At 44.8% G+C, this 14,821-nt stretch overlaps 1 long non-coding RNA gene across 3 annotated transcripts in view; it reads left to right on the top strand.

Annotated features, from left to right (window-relative positions):
* The first annotated feature begins 748 nt into the window (after positions 1 to 748).
* Positions 749 to 14,821, top strand: part of LOC148683367 (uncharacterized) — a 101,213-nt gene continuing 87,140 nt past the window's right edge. For all 3 annotated transcript variants that reach the window (XR_015947242.1, XR_015947243.1, XR_015947241.1), the window contains exon 1: positions 749 to 856. This is a non-coding gene — a long non-coding RNA (uncharacterized LOC148683367). The remainder of the gene's footprint in view (positions 857 to 14,821) is intronic.

The raw sequence follows: 14,821 nt of genomic DNA, 5'->3' as shown, positions 1-14,821 counted from the left end.
GCAAAAAGTTGCACCATCTCTTGTGGAGGTGTAATTTCCCTTTCCTTGATGACTATTGATGGAGGTATGGTCCTACCTTATACCACGGGTCCACCTAGCCCAGTTGTGTCAGCTCTGGCTGGCAGTGGCTCTCCAAGGCATCATGCATGGAAGGGTCTTTTCTAGACTGCCATACTGCCTGACATCCCTTTTAAGCTGGAGGCATGGGCGGGTGGGGCGGGGCGTTGAGCCTGGGGCCCTCCTTGGGAGTGCAAAAGATGTGCTTTCCCGCCACTGAGCAGTGAGCACAAAGGATGACGAGCCCAGAAATCTGTCCTGGTTTAATTAACAAGGGTGGTATGGAAGGGCACCTGTGGATTCCAGGACAGTTGTGGCAGGGGGGAAAGGCGAGCACAGCACAGCTTAGGTCAAGCAAGAGCTTGGGAGAGCGAAAGCAACTGGCAGGGAAGAGCGGCCTCCCCGGTGTGGCAGATGCAATGGCTTCAGGACAAACAGCCACTTAGGAGACAACACTAGTTTGCAAAGTGAGTGGAGAGAATGTGGTCCTCAGCAGCCTCTGAGAAACAACAGCAGCAGCTTTGGGAAGAGAGGGGCACCAGGAGGGGGGAATAGGGATTATGGAGCACTACAAGGGGTGTGTTTTCTTGTCCAGCGAAGAAGAATTCCACTGTGCTGCCCTGTCAAGGGAGGAGAGGGGGCTGGCACTGGCAGCGGCAGGGTGGGACAAGGGGAGGGCTGTTGTGACTGGTGTTGGCTTGTTGGCAGCCCTCCTGCAGGCAGAATTGTCTGGCTCCTGACTGCTGCAGACGTTTGCAAGGGCAGGAAGGGACCACCTGTGTGCCAACGCTGTAGCTAGGTAGGTAGAAGGGGCAGTGCCAGGGGATGGGGTGGTGCGGGACGCGTATTTTATTTGTGCTTTAAATATATAGATATATATATTTCACCCCCAACTTTCTGTCTCACTTCTGAATGACCAAAGGCCATTGTCACACACAAAAATCAAAACAATTATGTAATGTTAAAGGCACCACTTTGCTGTGGTGTCAGCACAACACAGGCAATGCGGGGCACAGGTGGGCGTTGTCATGCCCGGGGGAGGGATCGATTGAGATGCTCAAGTCTAGCCCTACAGTTTATTTTACTCCAGTGACATACCTCTGAGAAGGAGGGGAGGGGAAATGGCTGGTGCTTTGAACGCTGGACTCTCCCACAGTACGCAGAGAGAGCACAAAAAAGTGGTCTCGGTGAAAAGGCTGTCAAAAAAGTGACATGCTACTAAGCGAAAGAATGAAAGATCATTACCCGCCTTCTTCCTCTCCTCCCCTCCCCAATTTGCTCCCCTACAACCTCACAAGGTCTATGACAGCAGTGCCTTGCACTGAATGCAACTGACTTGTAGAAAGGACTCTTATCAATTGAAAACAGAGACGTTGTAGGTACCCTTGTTAACTATGAAAATCATTGAACAGAAACATTTTTTTAAGTGACATGCTAGCTTGAGTGTCATAACCCCCTGCCCCAACCTTCTCTCACTGTCTCTGTCTTTTACCTTTTTATAAATTTGGGAACAATGACTCCAAGCCCAATAGTGTCAGCCGCAATGGGTCACCCCTGGCGCATTCTGGTCCACCCTGAAATGTATTTGGGTGGTGTGAGGGCTCCCACATATATGGCAGAAAGATAGGAAATGTGCATGTACTCCCATGTACATGTTTGCCATGCTGAACAGTGGGCGCACGTGGCGAAAAGGCTGCATGTATTTTCATCTCAAGTGATGTTGAGCAGGCCAATTCCTTTGCAGAAATGATGATAGCAATCAGCAAAATGATGATAGCAATCAGCAAAAAAAATCCCTTCAGTAGCACCTTAAAGACCAACTAAGTTTTTATTTTGGTATGAGCTTTCGTGTGCATGCACACTTCTTCAGATACACTTGAAACAGAAGAGTCAGACCCTTATGTATATACAGAGGGTGGGTGGTGGGTGGGTGGGAATGGGTGATGGGCTGATGGGAGTGGTAAACCTGTAGATGGCTGTTAACGACTGCTGATGACTGCAATTGGTCCCGCGGGGGAAAAGCAAGGGCTGAGGCGCTAAAGAAAGCTTGACCATGCATAATGAGATAAGAATCCAATGTCTTTGTTCATCCCAGGTGGCTCCATGGTTTTAAGCTTGGTAATGAGTTCCAATTCAGCAACTTCTCTTTCCAGTCTGTTCCTGACATTTTTCTGTAATAAAACAGCTGCTTTGAGATCTTGTATAGAATGTCCTGGGAGATTGAAGTGCTCTCCTACTGGTTTCTCTGTCTTGTGGTTCCTGATGTCAGATTTATGTCCATTTATCCTTTGGCGTAGAGTTTGGCCTGTTTGTCCAATATATTCCATATTTAAAACATTGTCCAATGTTGGTGCTGGTGACGTAAAATCCAAATTCCCCATCCTGGTGGTAAGAATCATTGAAAAGTTGCTGCCTTTCAGTGGTACTCCCAAATTTTCTACCTGGAGCAGTCTGCTTCACCCTTCCTGATGGTGTGCCCCCTCCTTGTAAGGTTATAATGATCCCAAATCCTCCTTTCTGCTATTCAAATGAAGAATTCCTAACACCAGCCACATCAGATACATGGCTGGGCTTTAAGGCTCAAAACCTGGTCAGAAAACCCATCCATTCATTGACTCATTCAGGGTTTTGTTTTGTTTTTTAAAAGTGAAGTCAATGTGACTTACAAGCAACTATTTAAATAGTAAACATCAAACTGATAAACGAAAAGACAAACAGCAAAAGAGAATAATCGAATGAAAATAAAAGTCTCAGAACAATGAAAACAGAAGCAATCAATAAAACAGGGAAACAAACTTCATTCCAGCAGCAAAACAGCAGTAAATGCTGCTTAATCCAGCACAGGAACACAGGAAGCTGCCATGCTGAGTCAGACAATTGTGTTCAGCGACTGATTGAACCTGGGAACTTTTGCATGCAAAATTCTCCTTCCTCAAACCTGCTATATATATTTGACAAACTGGTTCTTTTGCCTGATGCTGAAAGTGCTTGGTGTTGGGCCAAGCTAGACTCTATGGGGAGGGCATTCCATAAATTTGGTATCACCACTGAAAAGGCCCTGCTCCTATTACGCACTTTCAGTCAGCAGGGGCCATAGCTGCCAAGTTTTCCCTTTTCTCGCGAGGAAGCCTATTCAGCATAAGGGAAAATCCCTTAAAAAAAGGGATAACTTGGCAGCTATGGCAGGGGCACACAGAGCAGGCCCCAGGTTGCTGAGTGTTGTGTACAGGAAGTGTGAGCTTTAATATCAATAATACCACTAAAACAGGTAGAATTTGCACAGGTGATTTTATTTACAGGTAGGTAGCCGTGTTGGTCTGGCGTAGTCGAAACAAAATAAAAAAATTCGTTCCAGTAGCTCCTTAGAGACCAACTAAGTTTGTCGTTGGTATGTGCTTTCGTGTGCATGCACACTTCTTCAGATATTCTCTCAGATATTCTTCAGAATTGTATGTGTTCTGAGTGCTCTGCATATATACTCTCAATAATCATTGCAATGACCATGTAAAGTAGGCCAGTATTATTATTCCCTGTTTTGCAGGTGTGGGGCTCGGGTTGAATAGTACTGGCTCACCTAAATCCAGCCAGTGAGTACGTGGCTATGCTGAGGTTTGTTTTGTTTTTTTAAAAATAACTATTAGGAACTTGCCAGCTGCTAGTCAGGCTCTACTCTGCCTACAACAGTTCTATAAGTCAGTCCTTTTATAAGTCCTTTAGTGGGCTAAAGGAAATCCCCCCCCCAACTGTTCTTGTTTCTCTACATCAAGGAGGGAAAATTTTGGTGGTATTTTGCATTGGTGACATATTACTTCTACCTTCTTTGGTTTCCTATTTGTTTTTGGACCTCGTTTATATCAACTTTATAGTGTTGATGTTAATATTTAGAGTCCTAAATGGACCAGGACTCATTTACATTGGGACTGTCTATCTACTTCCTTATGAACCTGCCTAGCAATTAAGGTCAAGGATGGAAATCTTGTAGATATGTGAAATCACATTGGTGTGTGTATTCTCCATGGTAGTGGGTACCAATTTATGAAATGCTCTCATTAGAAGTCTAACAAACCTAGAGGATATATTTCCTGACCATAGAAGAGGTACTCAAAATGAAGAATTAACATATATTCCTTTACCGTGTGTGTATGTGTGTGTGTGTTTAAAAATGACTTTACAAGGATAATCTTTTTTTCCTCTCTTTGACTTTACAAGGATAATCTAATTGGCCAATGAGTTGAACAAATATAAATCATAATGTTAATATTATGGCTTATTTTTTTATATCTCGTGTGGCCAACAAGTTTATCCTTGTAAAGTCATTTTTAGTATTCTATATATATCTGGTACAGAAATATGTTTTATTGATTTAGTACCTTGACTTCATTTTCTGCGCTCACTAGTTGTAGGTCTTTAGGTATCTTATAAGGACATTTCTGTCTGAGCAGGCTTGGTTGGCTACTGTGATTTTAAATATGCATTTTTTATAGGTTTTGTATTTCCTGATTGAGATTCTGTTATTTTATTAGACTTTTATGCTGCTATCAATTATAGCAAATCTATTGAAAAGTAACTATATTGATTCTTCATTTTTGTGTTTTAAATTTTGTACACTGCCTTATGCTTTCCCCCCAGAAAAATGATTAATAATAATAATAATAATAATAATAATAATAATAAAATATTAGAAGTAGCGGAAGTAATAGCTGGTGTTTGATGCCTTTATCGTGATGATAATCTACATCACCATTCTTCCAGCTACTAACTCATCACTGTTCTTGAGCACCACTCCCATAGCCTTTGAGTCGCACATCAATTTGACAACAAAAAATATGATTATTGGGTGGGTGTGTTTTTCTACAGTAAAGTGCTTTGCATTCTGTCTTTGTTCACCACCCAGTGAGGTAGGTCACTTCCGCTCCCCCACATTTTGTAAGTCAGTAACCAGAGACAGTGATTTCTCTAACATAATCTAGGGAACCATCTGACATCTACACAAATGCTGCCCTATCTTCCACACACATTCCACACCCATGTGAGATAACCTACCGCATACATTGCCAGCTGTGTTCTTGCCACTGGTTGCCTCTACCACCGATACAAGTTGTCCAAACAGGTGCTAGGGACAGACCAAACTAATGGCTGAACAGCAACTGATTTCGGTTCATGGTCACATAAGTACCTCTGCTTCAGATACCACGAATGTCAAATTTCAGTGTGTGTCTCCCTCATTTTAAAGTAGCCCATAGCGCTGCTTTTCAGAATTATTGAGTACCATCCCACAATAGTTTAACCCAGATGCTTTCAACCTTTTTGACTCCACGGTTCCCTTGACCAACTACCATCCCACAATAGTTTAACCCAGATGCTTTCAACCTTTTTGACTCCACGGTTCCCTTGACCAACTACCTTCTTCCTGCGGTGCACCTGTGGGGCTCAGGGGCTCAGTTAGGTCACCCCTTGCCTGCAGAGCTAGCAATCTCTCACACTTCTCTGAACCCTTGTGGAGTGTTCCTTCGGCCTCCTCTCCTCTCCCCTCTCCTTGGGAGTCTTCTGGGCAGCTGCCCCTGGTCTCTGAGCTGCCCCCTGACCTCCCCCAGAGGCACCAGTCACCTGCGCAGCTTGTAGCCAGGGCTGCAACAAACAGCTGGGCAAGCCTTTGGGAGACAGAGACACGAGAGGGCATCAGAGGAGGGAGGGAAGGAAAGAGGGACGGAGGCCAGTGTTGCCCGTGGCACCCCTGACCATCATTCAAGGCACCCCAGGGTGCCATGGCACACTGGTTGAAAACCACTGGTTTAACCTAATATCTGATGACATGGGCAGTTTATATTCTAGATTCAGGGGTGCCTTGACCATGAGATAAGGGGAGTCACCCACTTCCAGCCAAGCTGGATTTGAACAAATGGAAACTGGCAGGCTGAGTGGGGGCTTGAACCTGGAACTGGTCCTGGAAGTTGCTATTCGATGAGGCTAGCACAGGGTGGCTTCTCAGAGGGCTTGTGCCCCTATGTTAGTTAGCAGGAAAACCATTTGGATTCCCAGTCTGATGTTATGTACATACTAGCAGCTTACAACACAACAAGGTCAATGAAGTTGCGCATTGTTGTACACACCAGAAAGGGAGCGGATTTGCCTTTACCTGATGCATATTACCTGCTTGGTCCCCCCCGCCCCCCCAAGCTCCTATTCACGAAGCTGCCACCTGCGCATGCGCAATGTGGAATTTCTCAGGGTGTTTCCCAAGAAGCTACAAGATAGCTCTGCATCGTGGGCAGTGCTGCGTGCACACAGATTCAAAAGCCAGTGCTGGGCGTGCACTGGAGCTAGAGTAAATGGCAATGTGTACACAGCCTCAGGCATCAAATTGTCTTAGGCTGGTGCGAACGTACAGTCTGTGAAAGTTCTCCCCGCTACAGGACTCATTGTGAAACTTACGCTTGTTGTCAAACGTTGGACTTTCTTTGAGCCAGTGCCAAACTGAAACACAGCGTCAGCTCCCATGCCCAAATAGCAGTTTGCTGCTGTGGGGGGTGGGGCTCCATTAGGATCAGTGCCCCAATGGAAAATGTCAAACCCTTCTCTCCCCACATGCTGCAGCCCCAGTCCTGAACAGGGAGCCCAGCAGCTGATGTTTGCAGTGAGAAATAGATACATGAAAATTTAAACAATAGGCCCAGTAAATTAATAGTAGCAGTAGTAGTAATTTTAACAATAAATTACCTGCCCTTCACCAGCAGGACTGAGGGTGGTTTACAACCAGGGCCATCTTTACCTGGGAGTGCAAGGGGTGCAGGGCACCTGGGTGCCAAATTCGGGGGGGGGGCGCCAAATGTATACCTACTGCATACTGGTCCCTCTTGATTGGCGACAGTGAAAAGCGACGGATCGAAAGTCCCCGCCCCCCTCCTCAACAACTTTGAGTTCACCCCCCCCAAAAAAAGCTCAATAAAAGTTAATTTGGGTTTTTTTCTAAACTAAATTTGGGGGCGCTGGGCAGATCTTTGCACCCTGGCGGTTCATATGCTAAAGACAACCATTTAAAATTCAGTATTAAGAAGACAAATTACAGTCACAGGAATAGGGTGGGTCTTGAAAGCACACATCTCAGATGTCAAAGCCAGGGTTGAGAAGTGAGCCTTCAGCATTCGCCAAAAAATTGTACAGTGAAAATGCCAGGCGTACCCCTAACAGGTAGTTTGGACAGCTGATCTACACCCATGCTGAAAACCTAGGGGCTGTGTACCTGTTTGTTCTTCCTGTGGGAGCCTGTGTGTATACACTCTCTGGCACAAAAGGTGACATAGATGGTGCCATTCACCTTCTTTTACTTCATAACAATCTTTTGTGCGTCTGTGCAGAACTACAGCATAATTTCACCGCAAGTGTGGTGACATTGCACCATTGCAATTCTCTTAAATAATTTCCCCCCCCCCCCACATGCAGCAAAAGACCCTCTAAAACCCTAGGGTGGCAGGTGTGCATAACTTGTCTGTGCTTTCCCAGGGCAGCCCAGTTTCTCGAGTTTAATTCAAAGGTACGTGGACACTGTGGATGTATGTAAACCCACATGGACTGTATTAGGGAGCAGACAAAATATAGATGATCAAGTAAATTGTAAACAATTGGAGCCAGCTGCACCAAAAGGAAGAGAAGCCACCTGTCGGGTGAAAAGGCCCAAAGTATTGAAATAGATAGCAATGGGAACGGGAAATGAAAAATATGATGTACCGTTTATTCTGGCATATAAGACGACTGGGCGTATAAGACGACCCCCAACTTTTCCAGTTAAAATATAGAGTTCGGGATATACTCGCCGTATAAGAAATACGACCCGGCGTATAAGACGACCCCCAACTTTTGAGAAGATTTTCCTGGGTTAAAAAGTAGTCTTATACGCAGGAATATACAGTAATCATCGTTCGGTGCAAAAAAACCCAAGTAGGTATTACTTATAGCACCGCACCGAACCATTATCCGCATACACGTACAAAACACCGCTGTGTACACACCATTCAAAAAAAATTACAGAGATGCCAGTGTAAATATTAACTGTTTGCAAATAGATAAAATAAAAATGCTTTTAAAACAGAATGTTTTCATGCTGTTTTCAGAGAATTTAAACATTTGCAGGGCCCTTTATTTAATAAGTATTTTAAATTCTTGATCAACTCGATTTAATTCTACACTGAGCAACTTTCAGAACATGAATTTCCTTCCTTTCTGTTTGAGATTGCGCTCTAAGCAAGGTATTGCTTTAGCACGCGATGCTATTTGCAAACGTAGTTGCCGGCACAAGGAGTTTGACAGGGAGCACTTTGAAGAAAGCTGGCCCAGCCTTCTCTTCTGCCTTTAACGGGGATTTATCTGCAGAGATCAGCCCACAAAGCATTTCATGGCATGGAGATAAGCAGGATCACCTGCAAATGTGCGGCATGGAGATCAAAACAGCGATGAGGTAGCAGCTTTCGAAAGCTGACAACACACTCCAAGGGCGATGGTGTGCAGTTTGGTGCTGCTCTTTCTTCTGTGCCACCCGAAATTATCCCACAAGTCTTTTTTGACTAACAGCGATGCACATAAAGATTGGCACAGTCCAAATGTGGCTTAAGTATGTCAGGTATATTAATTCAGCAACCTGTCACTGATAAACATTACTAGAGGAAGCAGCTGTCTGGAAGGGGTGTCAGAATTTGCAGATGTTCAGGTGCAGTTATGCTCTTTGCAAAAGTGACTCAAATGACGGTGCTTGGAGGAAGAGAATTTTTCTCACTCTCACAGTTCCCGCCTGTGTGTATGTGCACACAGCATTTTCACTTTTCTGAATATGTATGGCAAATACAGTATGGCAGGTATATCAAAGAGATACAGAAGTACAGGCCTACTCAGGATTGAGAGGAGAATCTGCATTAGTAGATCCTCCAAGTGTCTCTGTTTTCTAGGGTCGTCCCTAGAATCTACACACATATTTAAAAAACGCTGTGAAAATGCTTTTTTAAAAAAAAAATTCTGAAAAATATATTGAATTTGCCATAGCTCACCATCGCCATCTAGTGTGCCATTTGTATATTGCACTTAACAACACATTTAAAGCATTTTATTTGCAGCAGTATAGCTGAGTCTTGATTTCATCCAGGAATGTCCCACTTTTCCTTAGGATGTCCCTATTTTCATTGGTGAAATGTTGGAGGGTATGTTATCCGACCGCTGAACTGTCTGAAAGCAATCCTTTATAGGGAAGTTTTTTTAAAAAAAGTTTAATGTTTTATTATGTTTTAATGTGTGTTGGAAGCTGCCAAGAGTGGATGGAGCAACCCAGTAAGAAAAATAGTAAAATTATTACTATGGAATGGGACGTCCCTATTTTCATTGGAGAAGTGTTAGAGGGCGTGCATTGGCTGTTAATGTATCTTCCCTGAAAATGCAGAAAGTGGTGTAGGAGGCTTCAATTGCCTCAGGCACTTCTCTTCCCACCTCCAAAATTGGAAGCGAACCACCAGACAAGGGAGAAAAATACCCCAAGCAATTGGAGGGGTGGGATGCCCCCCCCCCAATTTATGGCCTCTTCTGAAATCAACATTACACACTCCCCACCCTTTAACAGCCATAATATGTATATCAGTTCGGCAACCTTCCACTTTTAAACATACATCTGGAGGCAGACATGTGAACAAGCGCGGTTGCACCATCAAATAGTTAAGGATGCTGGGAATTATAGCTCTTTGAGAGGTAAACTACAGTTTCCACAGTTTCTAGAGGGAAATAACACACTTTCAATGTTTGGTGTGTACACAGATCTGCTCTCACAAGCAGATGAGGTAGTAAACCTCTGTTTGGGTTGTCTAGATTGGCCTCCACTAGGGCCAGGGCCTTTTCAGTATTGGCCCCAACTTGGTGGAACGCTCTTTCACAGGAGACCAGGGCCCTGCGGGATTTGTCATCTTTCTGCAGGGCCTGCAAGACAGAGCTGTTCCGCCTGGCCTTTGGGTTGGACTTAGTCTGACCCCTGTGTTTTCCTCCCTCATGCTTTGGATTTATGGACTACTTAAAATGAGGCTGCATTTTAAATTTTAATATTGTATTTTAATCTGTATTTTAATTAATTGCTTTTAATGTTTTATTGTAATTTTATTGGTGTTAGCCGCCCTGAGCCCAGTTTTGACTGGGGAGGGCGGGGTATAAATAAAAAATTATCATCATCATCATCATCATCATGGGGTGTGTGTCACATAATTGAGCTATCCATATAGATCAGGCACCCCTAAACTTGGCCCTCCAGATGTTTTGGGACTACAGTTCCCATCATCCCTGACCACTGGTCCTGTTAGCTAGGGATGATGGGAGTTGTAGTCCCAAAACATCTGGAGGGCCGAGTTTGGGGGGTGCCTGGTATAGATATATAGCTATAGCACTGTACATAGAAAACTGGTTGTCAGGAATAAGAGTTCAACCCTTCTTCACTTGAAAGGTTGGGGGGGCAGAACACAAAGAGGGACAGGGGAAGACATGTGCTGCAAGGAGCAGCAGGAAAGGACCAGATTTGGGGGGCAAGAAGAGGTGGGAAGGGAAGGGAAGCATGGAGATGGAGGGTCAAGGAGCTAAGTGGTCGTAGGGTGGGCAAAAAAGGAAGGAGGTGGAAAATGGAGAAAACCCTCATACACCCGACTGTTTGCTCTTGCGTAGGTGGTTTGGGAGGGGATGTAGTCAGCGTTTCACTCACTGATCCAAATAGTTTAACTTACTCATATTCCAAGCCGACTCCTTTCCCGAAGCACAGTGTTAATATCCAATTAAAAAGTCATAAATAGGATCTGTGTAATGATTTTAATCTATTTTCTTAATACCAAAAAAAAAAAAAGGCTGACCAAATAAAACTAGCGGTGGTTTTATAAGGCATTAATAATAACAACATTTGGGAGGAAATTTCACGTTACAAAGACAGTCCCCACTTCTGTACGGCTTTATCACAAAAGCCTGCCTACTTGTTAGGGAGGGTCGAGGGACACTTGTGTTAATGCCATTTCTAAAGGATCCCAGAGCAGGCCAAATAAAGGGCGATGGGTGTGGAATCATGCTTGATATGTCATATAGCAGGGTTTGGAGATTTCCAGTTCCCTTTTGCTACCTGAAAAGGATGAATAACATGGAAAGTTTTTTCCTGCTAGAATGTTTAGATTGTAATCCACGCATATCATCTCCATTTGTCTGATACTGGTAATCTTCTTTCTGTCTTCCAGAGACAAGCCTGCTATGTTTGGGACTTTGCTGATGATGCTGTCCCACCGTTTTTGATAAATCAGACATCTTGTTGATGATGCATATTAAGTGCCGAGATTTTTTAAGCGAAATCTAAAGTTGCCTGCTTTGCTCAGTGGTGGCTATCTAGTATTTAACATATTGCATGTGTTTGGATTATTAATGTATTTGGATGACTTTGGGTGATTTTATTGTTTAAATTTATGCCAATAAAGGCCAATAGCAACAATAATAACAATGACAACAACAGTGCCAATAATAATAATAATAATAATAATAATAATAATAATAATAATAACGTCCTTCTCAAATTTGGAAAAGGAGTTATTTCTTTAATTTTGGGGGAAATCCAAAAATTTCCTTGACCACCACAGAGCCGAACACCAAATGTAGAGCCTGCCTTGCAAAAGTTGTCCCCAACCAGTATTAGAGACCCCTTCAGGACTAGGCTGCTTATTAATTTGATTATAACTTACATTTGTTAATCGCCTATTAACACTAGTTCCCAAAATGAAATAGGTGATTGTGTAGCAGGAAGCGCAAGGCTTTCTATTTGGTATATTATGTCGTTTTACAATCTAGCATAAGGTGACCCCATTTTATGATATACTGTGAATAAACCATGAACGCAATAGTACCTGAGCTATATATTTTGCTTATTTAAAACTTCGCAGTTGTGGCACTAATTGTCCTCTTAATATAGAGAGAAACAGAAAAGGGTGCAGAAATCAGGGATAGTGTTTTCCTTAATAATGGATCGGGGACACCAGCTCCTGCCCCGCTGCTTAAAGTGGTGTCCAAACTTTCTTCAAAGAGGGCCAGACTTGATGGAGTGAAGGGCCGTGAGGGCCGACGAAAGCTGTTGACCGTTTTTTTAGGATTGAAATTGTCCAGGTTTTTTTGGGGGGGGGATTTTACCCCAGGAAATAAACTGCCACAGGGGCCGGATTAAACTGGCCGGCAGGCCGGATTAGGCCCCGAAACGGACTTTGGACAACCCACTTAGACCCCCTTTTCTCTGCTTTTCCAGAATATAATGGGAGAGAACCCAGGAGTCCTGGTGTCGGCTTCGCCTAATTCCACTGCACTCCCCCCCCTCCTTTCTCTTTCACTTGCTTTCACTCTAAAGATCGGCTTTTCTTGTTTCGTCTGCTCTGCTGCCTGCTAGCACTCGCCCCGTTCCCCATGGAAAGCCTATCCAGGAGGGGGTGGGGTGGGCACGTTGGCATGGGTAGAAGGGAAGGGAGACTGGCAAAGCTGCCAGCCAGGGGCAGACTGGGTCATGGCTGTTGGCACTGAGTCCCTGCCTTCTCTGTGTGAGCTGCATTAGTGATAGAAACGTAATGCCCCCTTCGGACAATAAAGTGTCCCCCCCCCTCCCTCGCTCCAACCCAATCGCCCCCTAACTGATGCCAGGGCTTTGGAGATGAAGTTCCCATCGCTGGAAGAAAACAGATGCCACCTCCTATTCAGCAGGCTGGTATAGAGCACAACAATGGCCCGGCACACAGCCTGTGCCAACTGAGGGGGGCACCCTATTGAGCCTGCCTCTCCCCAAATAACAGCTGCACAGAGACGGCTTAGGAGAGGAAACCGCTGCCAAGCCATCCCTACCCAGGGGCACGGGGTGGGGAAGGGGGATGTGGCTTCTTTAAGGAGAGTGCCCAGGGCAGACAATTGCCCTCCTCCTCCTCGGCTGCGGGGATTTCACAGGTTTACGCGCGCCTCTCGGGCGTCACCATGGCACCTTCTTGGCACACTCTGCCCATGCAAGACAGAGCCGGCGTTGCCATGGCACCAGCGGGCACCTCGTCAATCGAGGCTTTGTTCAAAGTTCTACCCCTTGAAACTGGAATTTCAGGACATGAGAGGCGGCTGAGGGGAGATTCCCTGAGCCCAATATAGCCCCCACCACCCCTGCCAGGACTCCAGACATCCAACCTCCCACCCCCACCCCTCCGCCCGCCAATATCTCCAGTCTGTCAGACACTCTTTCTGCTCTAAAGGCCTAGCTCTGTACCCCGCTCAATAGCCTCCTCAGCAAAGAGACACACAGAGACATTTTGGCAGAACAATCTGCCTCCCCTACCCCTTCCCAGCAAAGACCCCCCCCAAAAAAATATCTAACCCACAATTCCCTGTACTTTAACGGCACCCCAAAATCTGCTGCCGAATGGAGCCACCGCCTAACTGCGACCAGGGTTGCCGCTCAGCGCTTTTCTGAAGATTTCTCCCTCACATCTCTCATTGCCACAAGGACTACAGAGGCATCATTCTCTGGCAGTGTCTGTGTTTGTGCCAAAGCAGTAAGGGGCTTGGGGTACGATGGGGCAGGTGCTTGCACCTTTAATAGTGTGCAGGTGTTGCTTCACATCCCCTCCAAAGTGTCCCAGTTTTCCAGGGACAGTCCCAGTGTTATACTGTGTTTTAGGAAAGCTGCCTGAATTTTATTCTGGTTAATTTTGGTAGTCTGGTACACAGCGCTACACCAGAATTACAGACGCCATCCCGGTTTCTGCTCTGATGCCCGATTGCCCCGTCCACAACTTGGAGAACCATTAAAAGTGGTGTGGGGTGTGTGTGTGAAAAATGGAGTCCTGTTTATACGGAAAATAAAACACCTGCACCAAATGAAGGAAACGGTGAAGCTGGCATATGAAGTCCTTCCTATAATTTCGAAGGCAAAGGTAACCAACCCACTTTAAATTCTTCAATTGCAATGCTTCCGTAGCCAGCCATTTTTTAAAGGAAACATGTAGGGTGTTTATTCCTTTTTTGGGGAAATGGAGCCTGACCCTGTCTACTCAGAAGTAAGTCCTACCGTATTCAATGGAACTTACTCCGAGGTAACTGGGTAAAGACTGTGTAGCCGTACACAGCAATCCTAAGCATTTTTACTCAGAACTAACTCTTGCTGAATTCAATAAGATTTACTCTCTGGTATGTCCCTGATCATTTCCACAGTTTCTATTGTTTGTTTGTTTTATTATTTATTCAATTTATATACCATCCTAAACCCGGGGCTCTCAGGGCCGTTCACAGAATAAAATCAAGATATAAAACCCACCTTTTCTTACCCACCTTTTTCTCTGACAGTGACTTAAAGCAGCTTACAGCTAGCATTTCATTTCATTCCATTCCATTCCATTTATCTGTTGAAAGCATTGTACATTTGCTTGTACATTTTGCCTTTACAACATTCCTGTGAGGTACGGTAGGTTAGGCTGAGAGGTTGCAATTGGCTCAAGGTGACAGATGTGTGAGGCAAGATCAAACACGGGGGAAGCTTCCTGATGTAGAAGAGAATGTCCCTGTACAGTGGAACCTCGGTTTATGAACACCTCGGTTTATGAATTTTCGGTTTATGAACACCGCGGACCCATCTGGAACGGATTAATCCACTTTCCATAACTTTCAATGGGAAAGTTCGCTTCAGTTTATGAACGCTTCAGTTTATGAACAGACTTCCGGAACCAATTGTGTTCATAAACCGAGGTACCACTGTATTCATTTG

This window comes from Zootoca vivipara, chromosome 15 (genome assembly GCF_965207765.1).
Source record: "Zootoca vivipara chromosome 15, rZooViv2.hap1.1, whole genome shotgun sequence".
In the NCBI taxonomy this organism is placed as follows: Eukaryota; Metazoa; Chordata; class Lepidosauria; order Squamata; family Lacertidae; genus Zootoca; species Zootoca vivipara.
Note: the sequence above shows the minus strand (reverse complement) of the source record. Positions and strands in the feature narration are given on the sequence as shown.